This window comes from Notamacropus eugenii, chromosome 1, assembly GCF_028372415.1.
Source record: "Notamacropus eugenii isolate mMacEug1 chromosome 1, mMacEug1.pri_v2, whole genome shotgun sequence".
NCBI classification, from domain to species: domain Eukaryota; kingdom Metazoa; phylum Chordata; class Mammalia; order Diprotodontia; family Macropodidae; genus Notamacropus; species Notamacropus eugenii.
In genome coordinates, this window is record NC_092872.1 from 701,128,911 (window position 1) to 701,143,279 (window position 14,369).

Consider the following 14,369-nt stretch of genomic DNA (forward strand, 5'->3'; position numbering starts at 1 on the left):
GAGCAGCCTCCTTCTCAGCCCCACCTCTGGAGATATTTCCTGCCTGTCACAAATACTTCTAGCCCACTGCTACTCCATGACTCTCCTCTGTGCCCCAACTAGTTGAGCTCCAGTGCCAGGCCCACGGAAAACAGTGTGTTGGGTTGAGCTGCACATTCCTCTGGAGACAGCCCATCGTGAAAAGTGCCACTGTTTGCCCCACAGCTAATGAAGTGATCACTTCCACTCTGTTCAAAGCAAACCCAGACCTTTCAGCCTGAACCTGGCTTCAGATCTTTCATAAGGCACAGAGCCCAGCATCCAAGAGTCTGCCGTATTTTGATGTGCTCACATTCCCTGGGAGCAAATGTCAGCCCAAAGGGAAAAGGGTCCAGAAAGGCCTTTTAATGCACTCCAATGGTTACACTCCCATAAGAAAGCTCTTTCCATCCTCCCCCCTTTCCTTCAACTGGACAGCACAGCGGGCTTGTCATCTGGTTGGAAATATTTAGTTAACCATTGCTCCTCAGCCACGGCTCCATGTCCCTTTTCAAGTGTGTGCCAAGGTGGAATCACCCACCACAAGGGAGGCATGGTTTTGAAATAAGGGGCTTCAATGGTTACCACCCCTTGCCTCCCCCAAACAGCCTGAGAGCCTCATAAATGATTTTAAGGGGGCCTGACATGCTTTCTCCTTTTTCCTCCTAGCCTTGTTAATGAGGGGTTGATCAGATAGCATCCTTTCCTCCTGACCAAGGTTGGGGGGGGGCTGGTTTTGGCTGGGGGCCCAAGACTGGGAAATCAAGCCCACACCTCAGCTCCCCCTTCTCCAACTCCTACAGGCTGATGCTCTTATCATATAAAGAAGTTGTCTCCTGGGTGACAGGAGGTCAGGTTGAGGAGGCAACTCTCAATCACTGTGACGCCCCCAGACTACTGCTCAGACTGGGAGTCGGCCTCCCTCCGCTAGCCCCTCACCAGCTGCAGGGGCTCAGCTCACAGCAGGGCGTGTGGCTGACTCGGGGCCATACATCTTCATTAGGCTGGTTTATTTGGGGAGGTGAGCAATGGGGGGCTGTCACGGTTGAGAGAAGGGTTGATCTATTAGGAGGTTTTCTTTGAAAACCTCCTTACAGTTACGTTTACCCTGATCTAGAGAAGGCTAAATGGCCATCCTGGCTGCTTAAACAACTTTGTTCCTTTAAAGGGAGATCATTTTTACTTTCATGTCATATGAGCTATGTGATACAAAGGAATAACATCGTCTTTTATTTCATTGTTAATATTATTATTTCATTCTCCTCATCTTTTTTGATGAGACACAGATAAAAACAGTCCTGGGAAAAGATCCCTTCTTGCTGTTATGCTTTTGTGTTTAATACCTGTAAACTATTACGCAGGTGAATAAAGCAACTGCTTTTGTGTTTGAATAAAAGCACTAGGGTAGGAGCTCATCTTATTATCATTACATAATATAACTATAGAATTAATATAGTATATTATTATATAGTACATAGGATTATATTATATAATTATTATACAATATATTATATAAGGTAATAAATTAACCTAATGTAATAATATAATTACATAATATTTAATAATAAAAAGGCTATCTCTATGATCTTCAATAACTCTTTCTTATGGTAGTACTTTAAAAATTATTATTCTAATTTACTTATAATAATTAGTGATACTAACATAGTACTTTCATAATCCTGTGTGGTAGTAATTTAAGAATTTCTACCCTAATTTGCTGATAATAACTAGTGATACTAACATAGTACTTTCAGGTTTAAAATGTATTATATATACCTTATCTTATTTGGTCTTCCCAATAAACCTCTGACCTACTGTAGATATTATTGGCACTTTCATTTTGCAGATAGGGAGACTGAAGTTCAGAGTATTTAGGGAATTGTAAGTGATCACACAATTAGGAAGGGGTAGAGTTAGGATTTAAACTCATCTTTCTTGACTATGAATCCAGCACTCTTCTTGATACCCCTTTCTGACTCTCTGACTTAGAGAACCAATATTATTTACCCTTAGTTAGTGGCATTGATTCTTCGCTGCTTAAATTTCTTTGAAAATAGCATTGAATGAGAAGTCTTATGTCTAATATCTCAAAGCAATGTGATTCCATCTCCCCTCCTTCCATCCGGGTCTTTTCCATTCTTCAAGGTTCATTTCAATACCTATCTTCTCCAGCAAGCCATCACAGACATGCCAGCCATTATTTGGGTCTCCTTTTCTCTGTATTTCTACAGTGTTTGCCAGTAGCACATTACATGATTTATCCCCGAGTTACCTACTGCAGAGGTTTTAAACACAAAAATCCTCTCTCTCCAATTGTATCATGAGTTCTTGGAGGACAAAGACCATGTCTGATGTGTCTCTATATCCCTGGAGTGCCCAGTAGAGCCCTGCTCGTATACTAATATTTACTAAAAGGTTCATTCATTTTCATATTTGATTTCCCTATACCTGTCCCTTAACCCTTACATTTCTGTGTACAAACTTCACTTATTCTTGGAGGTCATTCAGCTCTGATTGTCCCCTGGGTGTCATAAACTTGTGAAGAGAAACTCCACAGTTTTACACGTATAAAATGAGAGTCCATTCCTGCTCAATTAATGTAGTTACCGAAGGCCCAGACACCTCTATTGAATCAATCAATCCAAAGTATAAAACTAGATCTGCACAGGACTTGAATAATAAGGGGATTACTGTACTTGAGCCATTGGATAAAGGCAAATGATGCCACACAGGAAACACCTTGTGATTGGCTGAATCAGGTATGTCTCTGGCTGTTGAAGATTTGTTCCCTTAAAGTAGGCAGATTTCTGCTCTGTTGTCATGAGTACAGTGATATTATGAACACTATGTCTAGTTCAGAAAAGATGGGAGAGACCCATTTTGGAAGATTCCATTTGGAGAGGTGGAGCCAAGCCCCTGAGAGGGAATCTCCCAAGGCTGAAAGGGTAAGGAAGGAAGGGAGAAGACACCTTTATGAGTGAAAGAACTTAACTTCCCCATTCTGGCAAGGGGACAGGGAGACAGTAAGTTATCTTCCTTCTGCAGTTGTGAAACCTGAAGAGTTAGTTTCGTTGAGAAGGGGCAATAAAGACTAAACTAATGCCAAGCGACAGAGCAGAGTAACAATGTAGCAACAGCTTAAAAGGATTTTTTTTTAATATTAGAAACAAAGACAGTTAAGACATAAAACCATGGATCTATATCACAGTGGGACCTCAGGGACCATCTATTCCAAAGTGAACATTTTGCAAACAAGGAAACTGAGGCCCATAGAGGTTTGATGATTTTGCCAAGGTTATCACCCAAGTAAGAAAGCATCAGATGCAAAATTTGCACCCAAGTCTTTTGACTCCAGAACTAGAGATTTTTCTGCTACTACCACATCTGATGAGGGACACTAGAATTACTTCAGTCATATACGATAAAAGAGACCTTTGGGTTCACTCAGTCAACACTCTTGTTTTACATAGGAGGAAAATGATGCCTAGTGAGGGACCAGTGACCTGGACAAGGGCCCCATAACCCACATCATGGTAGAGCTGAACAAAGCAGAAGGAAGGCTGGATTTGGAGTCAGAGGGGCTGGCTCTGACGTTTACTAGTTACCTGATCTTGAACAAGTCTCTTGACTTTTCTTGGTCTCTGTCTCTTTGATTTTCTTCTTCAGAACTTAACAGACACTGGCTAAGATGAGTATTTCCACTTATAAACTAGAACAGCAAGGAGGGATGGCTATGAGGCAATAATTTTCCATTTCATACAACTCACTTTTCTTTTTATGAATATATAACAAATTCATCATATTGTCTTCAGAGCTGGGTGGCCTATTTGTGTCTTCTTCTGACCTTCTGTTTCCATCTGTGCATCAAAAAAATAAAACTTTAATAACTTTTCTTTCCTTTTCTTTCTTTTTGGGTGGGGAAGTGTTTCATTTTGGGAACTAAGACTGAAAGCTAAGAAAAACCAAAACTTTCATATCAAACATTCATAGTCAGATAAAACAAATCCCCATGTCATCCACGTCTGCACATCGAATTCATACATCCTCTCTTAGTTAAGAGGTGGGTAACGTGACTCACCAATATTCTTCTGACATCATGATTGGTTACCGAACTGATTAGTCTTTCTTAGTTATTTTGTTTTACATCAGTAATGTCAAACTCAAGTAGATCCCTGGAAATGGATCTGTGTCTATACATATTGACCTAATAAACCCCCAAACTTTATCTATTTTTATTTATTTTTAAAATATTTCCCAATTATATTCTAATCTGGTTGGGAGGGGCACATTGTGGAGTTCTGCCATTAGCTTGTGCCAGGTGGGAGCGTGCCACATGTGATTTACAATACTGTTGTTAATATTATAAATTGTTTCCCTTATCGTATTAATTTCACACTGCACTGGTTCATACTATTCTCCCCAAGTTTCACTATTCCATAATATTTATACACCATAATTTATTCAACCAGTCCCTAATAGATGGTAACTTTATTGATTTCTAATTCTTTGCCATTATAAAAAAAGCTGGTATAAATTTTTTTGCACATATTTTTGTACGTTTTCTTCTTTCTCTGATCTCTTTGGAAGAATAAACCTAATGTTAGTAAAATGGTATGAATAGTTTAGTCAGTCATATGGTTAATAAATTTTCATTAAGCACCTACTATGTATCAGCATGAAGCTGGGGATACAGAAAAAGGTAAAAGACTAGCCCTTGAATTCACAGTCTGATTGTGCAAACAACGTATCCATAATTATTTACAAAAACAAAATGCGACTAAATAGAAGATAAACTGGAAAATTCTAATTGCTTTCCAGAATAGCTGGACCAGTTCACAACTCCACCAGCAGCATGGTATTGGGCTGTTTTGTTATAGTCCCTCTATCAGTGACCATATTTTTTTCTTTCCTTTTTTTTTTTCTCATTTGTTTGGATTCCATTTTTGAATAACTCAAATGGTATTGTTGGGCTAGGTGATCTCTAACATTTCTTCTGACTCCAAATATATTAGCAAAAGTACTTGCATACTTTGTCAGTAATTGGTTCAGCTTTAGGTCTCTCTTTTCTCAGTTGGTATTTTAAAAAAGAGAATTAATTACTTTTGGTATCCTAGAAAAGTCTGAATCATCATTCAAACATTGCAGACAATCTACGAGATCCATTTTAAACTGGGGCTCCTCTGGCTAGGGCAGCCTCCGAAAAGTGACAGGTTCGGAATGGAATTCTTCCACCAGTCATCCAGATGTTCGGTGTCGTGTAGACCCAGTCCTCGATGGTGAAATGTACCAGGCCATTAAACAGATCCCAGCATTCACTCCAGGAGGGAAAGAGAAGTTACACCGCCCTGTCAGTATTTAAGCATAACACAGATCCTCACTTTCCCATTGCCCCAGCGGTTCCATTCCTGCTGAGAAACACGGAGGTCATAACCTTTGGGTTTCCAGAGCTGCCCTTTCCACACCATGGGGAAATCTGACAACAGACTTCTTATTTATGCTGCTTAATGCAATCCAGAGGTTATCGCCACGTAGTGTAGTGGGGGTTGGGGGTGGGGAGGAAGAAAGGGGCTGTTCCAAAGAAACCAGCTTCACAGCTTATGTTTTGAGTGTGACATCTAAATAAAGGAGTATAGAAGGTAGGTCTCGTCACATAATATTGAATATTCCTCCTGTCTGTCATACCAGGGAAAACTATGGCTGCCTGACTGGGAGGACGAGATGGACTCAGTCACATCAACAAGCATTTCTTACACACCTACTGTGTTCCAGGCATATTTTCACAACCTTCAGTATTACCTCAAACATGGTGAAATCTCAATAGAGGTATACCTCAGATATTGCAGGCTCAGTTCCAGATCACCACCACCACCACAATAAAGTGAATATTACAATAAGGCAAGTCACATAAATTTTTTGGTTTCCCAGTGCATATAAAAGTTGTTTACACTATACCATAGTCTATTAAGTGTGTAGTAGTATTATGCCTTTTAAAAATGTACATACCTTAATTAAAATTTCTTTATTGCCAAAAATGTTAACCATCATCTGAGCCTTCAATGAGTCACAATAATCTTTTTGCTGGTGGAGCGTCTTGCCTCGATGCTGATGGCTGGATCAGGGTAGTGGTTGCTGAAGGCTGGGGCAACTGTGACAATTTCTTAAAATAAAATGAGACAACAACGAAGTTTGCCACATCAATTGACTCTTCCTTTCACTTGGACACTTAGAGGCCATTGTAGGGTTATTAACTGGCCTAGTTTCAATATTGTTGTGTCTTGGGGAATAGGGAGACCCAAGGAGAGGGAGAGAAATGAGTTGGTAGAGCAGTCAGAAGACACACAAAATTTATCAATTAAGTTCATTGTCTTCTATGGGCATGGTTCATGGCTTCCCAAAAGGATTATAATAGATACGTAAAAGTTCACTGATCATAAATCACCATAGCAGACATAATAATGATGAAAAAAATGTGAAATGTTACAAGGATTGTCAAAATGTGACACAGAGAAATGATATGAGCAAATACTCTTGGAAAAATGGTGCTGATTGATTGACATGGGGTTGCCATTAACCTTCAATTTGTAACACAAAACAAAACAAAACAGAAACAAAAACTCAATATCTGTGAAGCACAATAAAGCATAGTGTAATAAAACAAGGCATGCCTAGAAATATTTTTGAAGAGAGGCCCAAACTGGGAGTCAGGGGAACTGGGTCCCAATCTTGGCTCTAACTAGTTGTATGACTTTGGACAAGCTACTTCTTTAAACTCTTTGCCTCAGTCTCCTTTCCTGAAAGATGAGAAGATTGGATTAGATAATCCTTAAAGGTTCCTTGCAGCTCTAATATTCTATGTTCTAATAAAAAAAAAAACCTTCTTAAGCTCTGACATTCTATAGTCTAAGGTCCCTCTAGTTCTGACATTCTGTGTTCTGAGGATCCCTCTCAGCTATTACATTTTATGTTCTAAGGTCCATCTTAGCCCTGGAATTCTCTATTCTAAGGGCCTGTCCCAGTTATGATAACATCTGTTTTAAGGACCTTTTCAGATCTGACAGTCTATGTTCTAAGGTGCCTTCCAGCTCACCTATTCTACATACTGATTTAAAGTCCTTTGGATCCTTGACATTCGATGTTCTAAGGTTCCTTTCAGCTATGACACTGAATATTCTAAGACTTGCTTCTGTCTCTGACATTTTATGATTCTAAGGTCTCATCCAGTTTTTAACACTATTCCAAGTTTCTTCCCCACTTGTAAAAAGTCTGTTATTCTAAATTCCCTAATAAGGTCCTTTCCAGACCTGACATTCTGTGCTCCAAGGCACCATCCCCTCTCTGGCGTTCTCTATTTTTGAGTCTTCACACTTATGGTAGTCTCTGTTTTAAACATCTCATCCAGATCTGACCTTCTATTTTCTAGAGTCCCTTCTAGATCGGGCATACTCTGTTCTAAGAGTCTTTCCTGATTATGATAGCCTCCATTCCAAGATCTCTTTCAGTTTTGTCATTTTATGTTCTAGGGTCCTTCCAAGATATGACATTTTATGTTCTAAGGCCACTCCTGGCTTTGTCATTTCCTGGTCTAAGAGTCTTTGCTAGTTGTGAAGGTCTCTATTTTAAGGTCCACTCCAGTTCTGACATTCTAACTTATAAGGTTCCTTCCTACTCTGGCATTCTCTGCTGCAAAAGTCTTTACTGGTTCTGACAGCCTGTATCCTAAGGTACCTCCTAAGACTTTCTCCAGCACTAGCATTCTTTGTCTCTCTCAGATTCTCTTTCTTTCCCAGGAAGTTGGGTCTGTCAAAGGAGGGAGCCCAGCTCACTGCGTTGTAACCAAGTTGTGCATGTCCCACATGCCAATGCTTCTTAGACTCAGCCTGCTTCCTGTTTACTTCTTAGGAAACATCAGGAGTTCAGTGGGATCTGTAAGGAGTTCTGTGGTCTGTATCCTGGATGCCTAAGGAATTATCCTTCCATCAACTGAGGTATGTGAGGGTTTTTCCTATTGTCTGTCTGTCATTTGGTGCAATTAAACATCTCTCCTTTGGAATCTATTCATATTGTTAGTTCAGCGGACTCTAAGCATGGTGGCCTGTTGGCCCTGCCTCCAGGGATCCATCTGCTCAACCAAATGTCCATTTAGGGCTTAAACTTGGTTGTTTGTTTGTTTTATTCTACATTCCAGACCCCTGATTTCATCAGCATAGGGAACTTCTGGCATGGAAACTCCCTTCACTGGTGCCGATCCACTACATATCATTTTCAAGGGTTGTCCTGATGTAGGGAGTTGTGAAATGACTGCCTCAAGGTCATGCAGCTAGTCTCTACTGGAAGCAGGTCTCAAATGCAAATCTTCCTGACTTCAAAGCCCCTATGACCCCAAGTTTTCTCTCAGGGCGGGAGTTGTAGAAATCAGAACTAAAAACAATTGGTCATTATATGACATATTGGGAAGAGAGGCCTAAGGTTTGCAATTATACCCTTACCAAGCGCCCCATCCCGCAAGAGCACACAAACCAAGTCCTAAAGATGGCTTTGCAGTATTTGTGTCTTTTATATTATAGCAAATTAAGCTAGAAGAGAACGGAGAGATGACATAAACCACCATTTAAACCTTTATTCTTATCCTTTCTCCTCAGTGGACGTGGTCCTGAATCCAGACTTCTAACAACTGGGTCCCACTCCTGACTGTGTGTCACTAATGATCTGTGTAACCTTGGACAAGTCAGTTAACCCTTCTGAACCTTAGTTTCCTCGTTATACCCTGCACAGTGTGTAGAATTCTATTTACCGCGTACCTGTTTCACAGTGTTACTGCCATGAAATTATATTATCTCACAACAATAGCATTTCATAGCCATAAACAATATTTTGTAACCAAAAGGAAAAGGATAGAGGTTGAATTTGGAAACGAGGAAAACTCTGATACATAGGATCGTGGTGGAGTCACTTACCAATGGCCTCGACAGTTCTGCAAGACTGAGTGACACATGAGTTGCTGATCTGTATTGATGAAAGAAACTTCCATACCAGGAGCTCCTTAAAATATTAAATATTTATAAATATTTATAAATTATATAATAAATAATATAATTTATAAATAAAATAAATAGTAAAATATTAAATAAATAAAATATTAGGTAAATAAATAAGACCCAAGTTAAAATTGCCTTGCCTCTTTCCCCTACCTATCTCTGAAAGCACTCAATAAATATGACCTATCATTAATTATTAAGCACTTACTGTTTTCAGGACACTTTTCTAGGTTCTAAAGAAGGGAGTGGGTGGGAAGTATAACAAAGTGTAAGACTTACTCTTTTCCTTTCAAGTAGCTTATAGTTACTATCTATGTGGGTACCCATTAGCCAACCTATGTTGACCTGGCTATGTAAAGAACAACTAGTATTTACATAGGCTTTAAGGTTTGCAAAATACTTTGCAGATATCTCATTTAATTCTCACTACCCTTGGTGCTATTATTATCCCCAGTTTATAAAAGGAGAAACTCAGACAGAAAGAGATTAAGTGACTTGTTTAGGGTCACACAACTAGAAAGCATCTGAGGGCAAATTTCAACTTGGGTCTTCCTGATTCCAGGTCTTGTGTTCTATCAAACTGCCTCTACATAAAGTGAATAGTTGAGAAATGATCTGGTGAAACGCATCTGTGTAAACAACCCCTCTTGATGAGCTGAGCCAAAGCATTCATTTTACTTTTCCCTCAATAACAGATTGGGGTCAGGAGTCATGGTTAAGACTTTAGTACTAGGCTGGTCTTCAGTAGAAAGTTCAGCTTCCCCCCGCTCTCACCTTCTTCTGCGTGCTTTCTGGGGCTTCCTAAAACATTTCACCAGGCAGATAGTGCCCTTATGCCAGCCACAGAGACACCTCACTCACTGGTAAGAGGTACTTACCGGGAGACCTCTTTGAGTCTTGGTTTCCTCATAATATTAAAGTGACTCTAAATGACCCTGGCAACTCTATTATATTGTAAATTACTCGTTAGCAGTCTACATTGTGGTAGGGAATTTCCTCACTGGAAGTTCTCTATCGGCACTATGAAGTCATAGGTCTCTATAACACCACCACCACAACCCCACCAATGACGATGATGATGATGATGGTGATGATGATATTTGGTCCAAAATGTCTTGTGGAGCAGGGGAAAAGTGTGGTGATCCTGGAGGCAGACTCTGAATTCCCCATTCTAGATCAGTGATATATAACTTTGACCTGGGATTCTGTGCCCGGAGAATATTATCACATATAGAACACCTATAAGCCTGATACACTCATAGTGGGGGGAGACACTTGTCCTTTCCAGGACTGTCTAGAAGAACTCTGAATGGTTTCAACCCTGCACAGGAGAGTATATCCCCACCAACCAGCCCCTTAGTCCAATCAGCCATATTCTTTTTTTCAAGGAGAGAATCCCCAATACTACATCACTTCGGAGGCACATGCTTTTATGAAATTGTTATGATTTCATTTCATTAATATATTATTATATAAGCATTCTATAAGCATCTGTATATCTAAGGATAACTCACTGTTTTTTAAAACCACATGTCCTGAAGAACACCCTGAGGCAGATGGGTGGCACAGTGGCTGGAGTGTTTTACTCGAAGTCATGAAGACCTGAGTTCAAATTCTATCCCAGACATTTCTTATCTGTGTGACCCTGGGCTAGTTATTTAACCTTTCTGTCCCTTAAGTCTTCATCTTTATAATAAGAATAATAATAGCACCTACCTCACAGAGTTTGATGAAACAATTGAGATAATAAATATAAAGTACTTTGTACTTTCAATAAATCATCATCTTCTTTTTCTCTTTCTCCTTGTCTTCCTTCTTCCTCTTCTTTCTTCCTCTTTCTCCTCTTCTTCCTCCTTCTCCTCCTCCTCATCCCTCTTCTTCTTCTCCTTCTTCTCCTTCTTCTTTCTTCTTCTTCTTCCTCTTCTTTGTTATCAGAAGAATTTAAATTCTCCCTCTCTGATTTGCTAATTGTATAATTAGGAGCAAGTGACAATCTCTCTTTGCCTTAGTTGTCTTAGAAGTAAAATGAGGCTATTGAACTAGATACTTGCAGAAATTCTTTTTTGCTCTAAATCTTATGATCTTGTGACCTGGTTTGAATCCCAACTGTGTTTCTCTCTATGTGACCCTTGGGGAGAGGAGATTCATTACCCCTCTCTAGACTTCAGGTTCTCATGTTTAGCACTTTACTGCACAACATGAACTGGATTACTATACAGCACGGCTAAGTATGTGTGGCAGAGGAATGGGGGATGGGAGATAGGAATAGGAGGTGGGGGTGAGGATGGGTACAGGGATTGGGGGGCAGACTGTCTGATCTCTAAGTTCTTTTCTATCTCTAATTTTCATTGGTTCTATGATGCTGTTAGGGTTCTAAGACATTCTACCATGTGATGAAAAAGACTTTACCTTTTCCAGAACTCTTAAGACCAGAGAAACCTTTTCCCATTTAAAATTACCACTTGGTATTTACTTAATGGATGGACCATAGCAGCCTTATCACCTTTAAAATGCATGCCTACTTCAGATGTTTAGTTTAAAGTGATACCTTTGACTTCTGCACTCTTTTCCAAAGTTTATGTTAGCTGTAACCTACTAGATTGGAGAAAAGCTTTTCCTCTTTGGTTACCCAACTTGAATTAAATGCACTTGCTTCTTGTCCCTATGTGCTGCTACAGCTGTATGAACAAAGATTAGATTGACTCTTCCCTTCCTCTTTCTTATGTCATGTCACACTGCTGAATGGGAGTGAGATCAGCAGCATTGGTGGGGGCAATGTTTTTAAGAGGTCAGTTCTTCTATGGAATAAAATTCCTGAGGATTACCTAAAAGTGGAAAGTATATAAATTCCTTCAAGTGAGGGGAGGCAGTTATGGTATCATAGAAAGAGCCCTGGATTTGAAAGAGCTAGGTTCAAGACCTGGCTCTGCCACTTGGTGCATCACTGTGACTTTTGATAAGTCACCTCCCTTTGATTCACTTAAATTCAGTAAGCATTTATTAAATACGCATTAGGGATTTAACTTAGTGGTGGGTACAAAAAGACAAAGACAACAGTTCCTGCTTTCAAAGAGTTTACATTCTACTAAGGGGAAAAAATATATATGAAATAATGCATACAAAATTACTAGTTGGGGGAGAAGGGGAAGGGAATTCTAGAAATATCAGTTTCTTTATGTATAAAAAGTAGGAATAAGTCCAGGGGTATCCTACAACCAGTTCTGACTGCAAGAAGCAGTTGTAAAATTTACAGGGTGAGCATATACACCTTAGAAATCAGCAAACACTAAAATTAAAGTTTGATTTATTGTTTATTGATTGTCTAGACTTAAGAAAGTAATGGAAGAAATGTTAAAATTCAGATTAAACTTAAAAGGTATCTTTCAAGAAATCTTTTTCTTCAAAGACCTGATTATTAAACATTTTCTAGCACACCCCTGGGGTTATTCATCATTGCTCTAATACTTAAGAGAGCTGGATTTTAAAAAAAAGGTGCTTTTTAAAACATAAAGAGTTATGCAACACAAATGTATTATTATTACCAACTCTCGTTTCATTTTATTTAAATATTATAATAATAAAGAATGATGATGAATGAAAGACAGCATAACTTTTCATAAGTTGTATAAATTTCACAGATGTTTGTATATGTTAATAATTGTCTACAACTTGAAAATAATTAAAAAGCTCCTTTTTTTGAGTAATATTTTTGACTCTTTTGTATTCAAAATTTGCACCAGGATGTCTCTAATTTCCTACTTTCTGCTTCAACCCTTTCCCCCAGAAAGCATAAATAGTTGGTAATTCCAAAAGTGTCCCAAGACTTTGCCTGCAGGATAGTCAATATTCAGAATCCACCAGGAAGCAGGTACTTGGGTGAACAAATGTCTAACATTTTTGTGCTAATTTCAGGAAATTACAAATGACTACTAGAGTGTAACTATTCCTTTCTTTTCTTTTTTTTTCCATCAGGGAAAGGAAGTCCACGTACCCTGAAATAATTTATCTACCTTTCAAAATAGCAAATATCATATTGACTATTTTAATAGGGGGCCAGAGGTTGGGGTTGGGATGCAGAATATAGTTTCATTGACTCTGAGAGCAGGAAGGGACCTTAGAAAACATCTGGCATTCTGGGGAAATAGAACATTCTGGAACTGGAATCAAAGACCCTGACTTCGAAAATGACTGTTACTTCCTAGTTGTAGAACCTTGGGCAGAGGCAGACATAACAATTCACATTTTTATAGTGCTTCAAGATTGACAAAGTGTGAGGAGGCTAGTGTCCAGATTAGTCTCGTCCCTATCTTATAGATGAGTGTGTGTGTGTGTGTGTGTGTGTGTGTGTGTGTGTAATGGCCTTAGTCAAAAATGGGAAGTGATTTGTCCAAAGTCACAAAGGCAGTAAATAGCAAAAGTGAGATATGACCCCAGACCCCTCTCTCCAAATCCAGCACTCTTTCCACTGTATTACGTTTCAGGAGGAAAATAGTCTTGCAGTTAAAATGGATTAGCATTTATTTTGACCTGAAAGCAAAATGGTGAACTGGGTTTGTAAAATAATCTCCAGAAAATAGTAACTGATTATTAACACACTGTAACTGATCCGGTAAGCATTTATTAAGCACCTGCTAGGTACTCTACTAGGGTCTGGTCTTATAAATGAAAAGAGACTAACCCTACCTTCAGTGACCTTATGAAACAACTTCTATGCAAACAGGCAATTTATTATTATTATTATTAATGATAATGGGTGCAGCTAGGTGGCGCCATAGTGCATAGAGTGCTGGACCTGGAATCAAGAAGACCGGAGTTCAAATCTGACTTCAGACACTTACTAGTTGTGTGACTCTGGGCAAGTCACTTCACTCTGCTTGCCTCAGTTTCCTCATCTGTAAAATGATCTAAAGAAGAAAATGGCAAACCACTCCATTAACTTTGCCAAGAAAACTCCAAATGGGATCATGAAGAGTTGGACACGACTGAACAACAAAAATAATCAAAGCTCTGTACTAGGTGTTGGAGTTACAAAGGTAAAAATGAAAAGACATCAAGTGGGGCGGCAGTGAAAAGAACACCAGCCCTCGAGTCAGGATGACCTGAATTCAAATCTGAGTTCAGACACTTGACACTGACTAGCTGTCAGACCTTGAGCAAGTCGCTTAACCCTGATTGCCTTCCCCCTCCACAAGAGAGAGAGGGAGAGAGAGAGAGAGACAGAGACAGAGACAGAGAGACAGAGACAGAGAGACAGAGAGAGAGAGAGACAGAGAGAGAGAGAGACAGAGAGAGAGAGAGAGACAGAGAGAGACAGAG

The 14,369-nt window shown here is 39.4% G+C and overlaps 1 long non-coding RNA gene across 2 annotated transcripts in view; it reads left to right on the forward strand.

The window, feature by feature from the left end:
- LOC140521324 (uncharacterized) overlaps positions 1-14,369 on the forward strand; it is a 41,497-nt gene that overhangs the window by 16,271 nt on the left and 10,857 nt on the right. Inside the window, exons 2-3 of one of the 2 annotated variants that reach the window (XR_011972881.1) lie at positions 7,918-8,003; positions 8,658-11,297. This is a non-coding gene — a long non-coding RNA (uncharacterized lncRNA). Of the gene's footprint in view, positions 1-7,917; positions 8,004-8,657; positions 11,298-14,369 lie in introns of those variants that run through there. The other variant, XR_011972882.1, reaches the window with a different exon arrangement.